Source organism: Colobus angolensis, unplaced genomic scaffold (assembly GCF_000951035.1).
Source record: "Colobus angolensis palliatus isolate OR3802 unplaced genomic scaffold, Cang.pa_1.0 Scaffold19, whole genome shotgun sequence".
Classification (NCBI taxonomy): Eukaryota; Metazoa; Chordata; class Mammalia; order Primates; family Cercopithecidae; genus Colobus; species Colobus angolensis.
In genome coordinates this window covers 12,752,401-12,763,140 of record NW_012115043.1, presented here as the reverse complement: position 1 = coordinate 12,763,140, position 10,740 = coordinate 12,752,401, and positions in this window count along the sequence as shown.

Here is a 10,740-nt window from a genome sequence, read left to right as displayed (position 1 = left end):
TTCATGCCTTAATCTCAGCACTTTGGGAGGCTGAGGCAGGTGGATTACTTGAGGTCAGGAGTTCGAGACCAGCCTGGCCAACATGGTGAAACCCTGTCTCTACTAAAAATACAAAAAAATTAGACAGATGTGGCAGCACACACCTGTTAGTCCCAGCTACTCAGGAGGCTGAGGCAGAAGGATGGCTTGAACCCGGGAGGTGGAGGTTGCAGTGAGCCGAGATAGCACCATTGCACTCTAGCCTAAGCAACAGAGCGAGACTCTGTCTCAAAAAAAAAAAAAAAACAAGCAACACCAACAGAATATACATTATGGCCTTCCTTCACATCATGTGGTAATGCAGAAATCCATACACCTTGGTCCTGCACTGCTGACCACCTTGAGCACATGGCAGATTCAGATACAAACCAAGGTGCTTTGTGGAGGAAGTTAACATCATAACAAATCTCAGATAATTTCTATAAATAATATTTCAAGCACAGTTTCCTGAACACAGTGAAAGATAAAGAGGAACACAAAGACACAAGAAGCTGTGAGTCAGAACAGCAGGAAAAACAACAGAAAAAGAATCACAGGGACTCCAGAAAATTATAGACATGGGCTATAAAACAACTGTGATTACTGTGTTCAAGGGACAAAATCAAGATAGAAAATTTCAGCAGGAAACTGAACTATAAAAAACTGACATGACAGATTTGGGTAAAAAAATTCCAGAAGCAAAAGAATATGAGACCAAATTTTAAAAAATTGGATTAGTAGATTAGTTATAACTGAAGAGAGAGTTAGGTGACTGGAATAAAGCTCAGAAGAAGCTATCCAGAATGAAGCAAGGAATAGTTAAACAATACAGTATAAAGGGTAAAAGTATACTAAATACAGTGAGAAGATCTAACATATGCAATTGAAGTTTCAGAAGAAAAAGAGAAAGAATGGATTATAGGTAATATTTTAGATATAATGGTTGATAGTCCACTGTCAAAAAGCCCTACAAAGCCCAAGCAGAATAAATACAAATATTAATAAATGCTCAACTGGACACATCAAAATGAAACTTTAATAATCAAGACAAAATGAAAAGTCTTAAAGTAGCCAGAAAAGAAGACATCAATTTAGAAGCTACACAAGGGCTTCAGAAGACAGTGAAATGGTATCTTCAAGGTGCAGTGAGGAAATAACTATCACTGTAGAAATACTTCATTAATGAAGGTGAATTCATACATTTCCAAGAAAAACAAAAGAGAGATATTGTCAATAGCAGATAAGCACTTAAGGATATTCTAGGCCAGGTGTGGTGGCTCATGCCTGTAATCCCAGCACTTTGGGAGGCCAAGACAGGTGGATCACCTGAGGTCAGGAGTTTGAGACCAGCTTGACCAACATGGAGAAACCTCATCTCTACTAAAAATACAAAATTAGCAGGCATGGTGGCACAAGCCTGTAATCCCAGCTACCCGGGAGGCCGAGGCAGGAGAATCGCTTGAACCCAGGAGGCAGATGTTGCAGTGAGCTGAGATCACGGCATAGAACTTCAGCTTGGGCAACAAGAGCGAAACTCCATCTCAAAAAAAAACAAAAAACAAAAAACGTGTGTGTGTATACATATATATATAAAAAATCTATATTTTATGGATAGTCTATATATCCATATATATGGATATGCTATAGATTATTCCTCATGCAAAAGGAAAATAATCTTCCATGAAAGGTCAGAGATGCAGAAATCAATGAAGACCAAAGAAAATGATAATTATGAGGATAAATCTAAATCATACTGACTGCAAAAACAGGGGGTGTGAAAAACAATAACAATGTCTTGTGGGGTTTAAAATGTTATAGAATTTCAGTAAATGGCCAAAATATCACAAATGGTATGTGTGTGTGTGGAGGGAGTGTATATAGTAGATATTGTTTTTTTGTTTTTGTTTTTGAGACGGTAGTCTTACTCTGGAGTGCAGTGGCACAATCATTGCTCACTGGAACCTCCACATCCCAGGCTGAAGTGCTCCTCCCACCTCAGCCTCCCAAGTAGCTGGGACTACAGGTACGCACGACCATGCCCAGCTAATTTTAAAATTATTTGTAGAGACAGGATTTCACCATGTTGCCCAGGCTGATCTTGAACTCCTGGGCTCAAGTGATCCACTTGCCTTGGCCTCCCAAAGTGCTGGAATTACAGGCATGAGCCACCGTGCCCAGCTGGTAAATATTTTTAAGCCATTTATGGATTCTTGATCAAGAGGATATTAAAGGTAACAATACTAGATTTTAATAGGTAAGGATGAATGTGATAATTGCTAAGGCAATCATTAAAAGAAGAAAACAATATAACTGCAATGAGATGCAGTTATATTTAACCACATATAATTAAACAGACAGACAATAATAAGTGTTGACAAGGATATGGAGAAATTGGAATCCTCATATAATGCTGATGGGAATGTAAAATGGTGCAGCCACTGTGGATCACAGTTTGGTAGTTCCTCAAAAAGATAGTCATAGAATTATCATTTGATCCAGCAGTTGCACTCCTAGGTGTATACCCTTAAGAAATGAAAACAGGGACTCAAACAGATAACTGTACATGAATGCTCATAGCAGCATTATTTATGATCATTAAAATATGGAAGCTTGAGTGTCCATCAATGGGTGAATGAATACATGATTTTAGAATTTTAGAATTCCTTTTCAGTTTTGGGAAATTTTTATTTCTTTTGTAATTTCTTTTTTCCATTTTCTTTGTTCTCCCTTTGAAGAAATTTTATTAGACTTTTTTTTTTCTTTTAAACGAGATGGGGCTCTCTCTGTGTTGCCCAGGCTGGCCTCAAACTCCTGGGCTCAAGGAATCCTCCTTGATTATAGGTGTGTGCCACCGTACCTTGCTTCTATTAGATATTTTACTTCTAGGGTTGGTCTTCTATTTCTCTTATATTTTCCTTCATCTTTATTTTTCTTTTTGTCTTACATACTGGAATATTTTCTTTCTTTTATCTTTCAACCTTTCTATTGAATTTTAACCCTTCTATTGAATTTTAATTTCAGGAATTGTATTTTAATTTCTAAAGATTATTTCTTCCTTTTTAAAAAATAACATCCATTTCCTATTGTAAGAATGCAGTATAATTTTTAATTTCTGAGGATATTAGCGAGCTTAAAATATTTTCCCTCTTATGTTTGTTGAATTATCTCCATTCTCTATTGTCATTTAAAAAATGTTTATCAGCTGGGCACCGTGGCGCATACCTGTAATCCCAGCACTTTGGGAGGCCGAGGCAGGCGAATCACCTGAAGTCAGGAGTTCAAGACCAGCCTGGCCAACATGGTGAAACCCTGTCTCTACTAAAAATACAAAAATTAGCCAGACATGGTGGTGTGCACCTGTAGTCCCAGGTACTCAGGAGGCTGAGGCAGGAGGATCACCTGAACCTTGGAAGCGGAAGCTGCAATGGGCTAAGATTGTACCACTGCACTCCAACCTTGCAACAGAGTGAGACTCTGTGCCAACAGAGTAAGACTCCATGCCAACAGTGTGAGACTCGGTCTCAAAAAACAAAAAACAACAAAAACAATACAAAAAAATGTTTATCTTGGACTCTTTCATGTTATAGGTTTTCTGCAAATATCTGGCATTTCTGGATTGGTTTGTTTGTGTTTGAGACAGGGTCCCACTGTGCTGCCCAGGCTGGAATGCAGTGGCATGATCTCACCTCACCGAACCTCCATCTTCCAGGCTTAAGCAATCCAGAGCCTCAGTCTCCTGAGTAGTTGGGAACACAGACACACACCACCACACCCAACTAACTTTTTGTATTTTTGGTAGAGGTGGGGTTTCATCCTGTTGATCAGGCTGGTCTCGAATTCCTGAGCGATTTGCCCATCTCATCCTCCCAAAGTGCTAGTGTTACAGGCGTGAGCCACAGCACCCAGCCTGACATTTCTTAATTTAATTTTTTTTTTTGTAGAGATGGGGTCTCGCTATGTTGCCCAAGTGAGTCTTAAATTCCTGGGCTCTAGCAATTCTCCCACCTCGGCCTCACAAAGTGTTGGGATTACAGGCATGAGCCGCCGTGCTCAGACCTATCTGGCATTTCTTGGTTGTCAATAAATATATTTTTAAATGTAGTGCATTAATGAAAACTAAATGTGGCTGGGCGTGGTAGCTTACACCTGTAATCCCAACACTTTAGGAGGCCTAGGTGGGCGGATCACTTGAGGCCATGAGTTCAAGACCAGCCTTGGCATTATAGCGAAACCCCATCACTACTAAAAATACAAAAATTAGCTGGGCATGGTGGTGCACACCTGTAATCCCTGCTACTCGGAAGGCTGAGGCAGGAGAGTTGCTTGAACTCGGGAGGTGGAGGTTGCAGTGAGCCGAGATGGTGCCACTGCACTCCAGCCTGGGTAACAGAGGAAGACCTTGTCTCAAAAAAAAACCAAAACCAAAACCAAGAAAACCCTAAGTGTGATGTCTGGGTGGAAGGGTGCTGCCTACCACCAGGCATGTGTGGGCAGGTGGGGCCTATACATCTTAGAATGTGAAGTATTTATCGCTGCTTGTCTCACCAGCTGTTCTGGTTCTTCTCAACTATTTCAATCTGTTTCTTTACAGAACTCCCTGCTCCTGTTTCTAGCCTAGGACTTAAAGGCCTAGATGCCACATTTTCTTTTTTTTTTTGAGGCAGAGTCTCGCTCTGTCTGAGAGAGAGGTGAAAAGGTTTCACTGCACTGTGCCCAGACTTACGATTTATCTCTTCCGGTTTCATTTCTACGTCTTACTCTTAACCTCGCTTGCGTTTGGCTTGAGTCCGTAGCCTGTCTTGTATTCTGCAAAGCACAGCAGCTCGATTGTTGGTGCAGCCTTCTTTGACAGTAGTTAATGGTGTAGCTTTTTTTTTTTTTTTTTTTTTGAGATGGAGTCTCGCTCTTGTTGCCCAGGCTGGAGTGCAATGGCTTCATTTTGGCTCACTGCAGCCTCCGCCGGCTGGGTTCAAGTGATTCTCCTGGCTCAGTCCCCTGAGTAACTAGGACTATAAGCGTGCACCACTACGCCTGGCTAATTTTGTATTTTTAGTAGAGACGGAATTTCATCATGTTGGTCAGGCTGGTCTTGAACTTCCCACCTCAGGTGATTCGCCGGCCTTGGCCTCCCAAAGTGCTGGGATTACAGGCGTGAGCCAACCTGCCCGGTCTGGTGTAGCCTTTTTACTTTGCTATAACAATCGCTAGTCCTCTGATTTTTATCTTCTAGATATTAGGTGGAATAACTTGCTTACTAATGACCTTCTCCCATTTTCTTGTTTGTGTTTTGTACGTTTTTAATTCCTTTCTCATTTGTCAGTGTGATGTTGGGATGATAAACACCTGTGGCCAGTCTAGTCCGTTATCTTTTACTGAAAAAGAAAATTTAATTACATAAAATAATATTTGCTGTATGAAGATTATCTTAAATGTACATCTTTGAGAAATAAATGCTAGAGCTTTACAGGTTTTGCAAAATGTACTTAATGTTGAGATGTTTAGGCAATTTTGATTCAGTAGGTGGCACTCTTTACTAGTTTAACTCAATTCTAAATTCTTGAACAGTTTGAAATAGATTTTTCTTATCTGTGTAATTTAAATAGATTGGGTTTCAGAGTTTTGTGATTGTCAACCTTAATCACTTGATATTTTCAGAATTTAAAAATACTTAAGCAAATTTTAAAATTAAGATATTAAACTAAAATCTCTAATCTTTACAAATTTCTGTTGCATAATAGTGACTTATGTTCTGTCAAAAGTCAGAAATAATTACAATCTTACCAGAAGCCCTGACTACTAGAGGTGTTTGGATTCCAGTTGTCAAATAACTTTTTAAAATTTGCTTTTAGCCCATGGGCACTTTCATTTTATTCTCTTTCTTCTTCTTCTATATCTTTATGTCTGAATAGTCCCCCAATATATCAGTGTTTTTAATGTGCTGTATAATATTTTCTTTTCTTTCTTTTTTTTGAAACACGGTCTCACTGTGTTGCTCTGGCTGGAGTGTAGTGGCTATTCAGTCACGTTCATAGCACATTGCAACCCTGAGTACCTGGGCTCCAGTGATCCTCCTGCCTCAGCCTCCTGAGAACAATGTACTATATATGTGTGTTTTTGTTTGTTTGTTTGTTTGTTTGTTTTTGAGAAAGAGTTTCGCTCTTGTTGCCCAGGCTGGAGTGCAATGGCATGATCTCGGCTCACAGCAACCTCCGCCTCCCAGGTTCAAGTCATTCTCCTGCCTCAGCCTCCAGAGTAGTTGGAATTACAGGCATGCACCACCACACCCGGTAAATTTTGTATTTTTAGTAGAGACGGGGGTTTCTCCATGTTGGTCAGGCTGGTCTCGAACTCTGGACCCCAAGTGATCCGCCCTCCTCGGCCTCCCAAAGTGCTGGGATTACAGGCGTGAGCCACCACGCCCGGCCGTACTATGTAATCTTCTAATTAAACAAAGCACAGTCTCTGCAATCCTGTAACTTAAAATCATAATCAAGTATTAGTTTGTGCAATTAAAACTAATACTAATGTAGTTTAGAGAAACTTTTAAATGCTTTTGGAAAACTTTGCATGATCTGTAAATAATAACAAGCAAATGCATCAGAGTGTCTTTACTTCCTGTTCTGAATTTGCAACTAAGTAGCCAGTATGTAAATCACACTTGAAATTGTAATATAGGGTTCTCATAAATCTACTTAGGTCTGAAGCAAAGTATGAAATGTTAGAACTTTAAGGCACTTTGGAGGTTTTATCCAGGCTAACTTTTCAATGATCAGAAACTTGTGATTTTTTTTTTTTTTTTTTTTTGAGACGGGTCCCACTCTGTCACCCAGGCTGGAGTGCAGTGACATGTTCATAGTTCACTGCAGCCTAAATCTCCCAGGCTCAAGTGATTCTCCTGTCTTAGCCTCCTGAGTAGCTGGGACTACAGGCACATGCCATAATGTCCAGCTAATTTTTTTGGATATTTTAGTAGGGATGGGGCCTCACTATTTTGCCCAGGCCAGTCTTGAACTCCTAGGTTCAAGTGATTGTCCCAACTTAGCCTTCTAAAGCACTTAGATTACAGATGTGAGCCCCTGCACCTGGCCAGAAACTTGTAACTGTAAAAAAAAAAAAAAAAAAAAAAAAAATTGCTAATAGAGGTGAGTGCATTAAAAATTCTGAATTTTAAAAACAGCATTACAAAAGCGTTTCAAGAGGTAACGACAACTTAATGAAAATGCTCACTGGTAAACCTATGACTAACTTTGACCAAGCATATAAAAATACTGGTAATTAACAGACTAAACTATTTCTGAGAATGGTTACCAGTCAGTTGGAACTCCTCACTTGTGATTCTAGGCCTACATTACCAATGGTGGATGGTAGCTTTCACTTTCATTTTTCTACTCTTTTATCATAAAAATATACTTTCAAAGAATGAGATAGCCTCAGACATGCCCAGAATTTGGCCTGATAACCAGAAACTTATCAGGATATTTGAAGTTTTGCTCATCTGCAAAATTCCAGGCATTCTGTTTCCCCTAATTAGTCCATAATTTGTTACCTCTGATTTTTAGAAAGTCACAGAGATGGTATTAGTTATTGATTTTTTTTTTTTTTTGACGGTCTTGCTCTGTTTGTCATGATCTCGGCTCACTGCAACCTCCACCTCCCGGGTTCAAGCAATTCTCCTGCCTCAGTCTCCCAAGTAGCTGGAATTATAGTCGTGTGCCATCACGCCTGGCTAATGTTTTTGTATTTTTAGTAGAGACGGGGTTTCTCCATGTTGGCCAGCCTGGTCTTGAACTCCCGGCCTCAGGTAATCCACCCACCTCGGCCTCCCAAATTGCTGGGATTACAGACATGAGCCACCATGCCCAGCCTCTCGATATTTCAAATACATCTTGAAAGTTGCCTTCCAAAGAAATTTTTCAATTGATAAGTACTCATCATAAGCGTATTGTCTCTTGAGGTTTTTCTTCTACTAAATAGCTCCTCAATTTTTCAGAATCTATGATTGCATTGATTGCAAAACAGTTTAGTAGTAAGATAAAGGGGTGTCTAATCACTGTCTTTTCTATCTGTTTGTATCTATGTATAATAAAGATTATACAGTACTATATGTAGTATATGCTACATATATAATCTTTAAAAATAGTCTCTTTCCAATCACATAGCCTGAAATCATTTTTTAATCTAGATATGTATTTTTTGAGGTGAAGTCTTGTTCTGTTGCCCCGGCTGGAGTGCAATGGCACGATCTCGGCTCACTGCAACCTCCGCCTCCTGGGTTCAAGCAATTTGCCTGCCTCAGCCACTCGAGTACCTGGGATTATAGGTGCCCACCACCACGCACGGCTAATTTTTGCACTTTTAGTAGACATGAGGTTTCACTATGTTGGCCAGGTTGGTCTCCAACTCTTGTCCTCAGGTGATCGCCCTTTTCAGCCTCCCAAAGTGCTGGGATTACAAGGATGAGCCACCGCACCCAGCACATACAGAAAATTTTAATGAGGAGCTGTACTACCTCAACTAAATCAGCAGTTATGGAGTCTATAGCATTTTTCTTTCAGTTTCAAGTTCCAGTGATATCTTCACATGCCAACAAGAAAATAAAATATTCTGAATCACGAAGTGTTCTGACTAGTTCATCTCTGAGATCCTTTTGTTTCCAAAGCTTTACATCTGAGGAAATAGTTCACTAAATACTTTCAAGAATTTCCCAAGATCTTCCTAACTCTTGCATTAAATCTTCAAACTTTTCTCCATTTCTTCCAAAGCGCTCACAAAACTGACCATATAATTAGTTACTCTCACTTGCAGACTTTATACAGTTACGAAGTGTGCAGTGGATGATGGGCATACCAGTCTTTCCTTGTGACTTTGGTAGTTTGTAGAAATTTTCTTATTCCCCTTGATTTCAGGCAACTCACTAATTCAGCCCAGTATTTCCATGTTTAGACCAAACTCCTCAAATTCCTGCCACGCAGATAGTTAGATACTGCTGGCCCATATATGCAGACTAATTTGGTAAACATTATTTGGCTGCAGTTTCAGGAAAGCAGAATTTGGTTTGCAGTGCATTTGGATAACCTTGATCTCTCCACAAGTGAGTAAAATTAATTTTCAGATATAGAAGTGATTTAAGGATTTTTGGTTTCTTGTGGCAAAATTGAGATTAGAATTCCAATCTTCTTATTCAGTACAGTTCAATACATGTTTATTGAGTGCTATTTTTCTACTAAAGAGAGACATTTTCTCTGATTTTAAGTTTTGAGACAGGTATGTATGTAAATAATCATAATACTTAGATGTATGTATAAAGATTGAAGAGAGTACTAAAACTGGAGTGATTAAGTCCATTTCAAGGGGTGGGAAGAGAGGTAAGGAAATGCTTCATGGAAGAGGGCTTGGAGCAATGGATAAGAATTTGTTAAGCAGATAAAGCATGGGTGGCAAATGTGGAGAAGGGGGGTGAATTTTGAGACAGAAGGAACTGTGCAAAGGCAGAGAGATGGAAAAAGAGAGATATATATCTAGAAGAATATGGAGTTAAGATCGGGTGAGTCTTGAACCTTGTTTGTATTCTGAAGGGTAAGAAACAGTAGAAAAAGAGAGAGGAAAGATAATGGAAATAAAGAGATGCTCAGTTGAGGAACGTTCCTATGGAGGCAGAGGAAATGAGATCCAAAGCTCACATGGAAGAATTAGCCTTGGAGAGGAGAAAGGATAGCCTTTCCACTGAAACATGTGAGAGGAAAGAAGTGATTGTACAAATGCAATTGGGTTTGTTAGCTTCATGGGGAAAATTGATAGTTATGTAGGAAGAATATATATATATATATATATATATTTTTTTTTTTTTCCTGGAGAACTACAAGAAGCTTGAGAAGTCCACTGAGGTCCAGGAAGGGTCAGGGGACAGGATGGGAGCTAGGGGTGGTATGAAGTGGTACTGAAGAATCTGGATTTTGAAGGGCTTTATTTGTCATGCTAAGGATTTTAACTTGAAGGTGATGGAAGGTCATTTAAATATTTAAGCAATTTAATGTCTAATCAGTTTCTGCCATACTCTTACTGTGGCTTAAGGTTGAGTTTGGGGTGGGGTGGTGACAGTGGTGGAAGCAGAAGCGTAGAAATCAGAAAGTTGTTATGTGTAATTCAGGTGAGAGCTGCTTCTCACCCCTACAATCTACCATTATTCCTCTAAATACAACTGCATAACACCTGTCCCTTCAACCGCACTTCTATTCCGCTCTGAGCTTTGATTTGTTGCCCTTTTTGCGAGTATGTTAGTGACTGTTCTGATTTTTTAAATCTCTTCTAGTCACTCTGCACCCAGCATTTTCCAAAGCTCATATCTTAGTAGATGGCCCTACCTCATGTTTCATAAGGAAGTCAAGGTCATTCAATGAACAAGCCCTCAATTTGCCCCCTGAAGCTAACATACCTAAATTGCAGTCTTCTTCCTTCTCACCTGTTTCAGTGGAAAGGCTATGCCTTCTCCTATCCAAGGCTAACTTTCTATCTGAGCTTTAAATCTCATTTCCTCTCACTCTGTAGGTATTTTTCTCCACTGAGCATCCCTTTATTTTCTTTATCTTTCTGCTGTTTTTTTCTGCTCTTTTCCTTCAGCATCCCAACAGAGTTCAAGCCCTCACCCTTTTATTTCATCTGGGGTTTCTCAACTGCACTATTAACATTTTGGGCCAAAGAATTCTTCGTTGCGGAGAGGCCAGC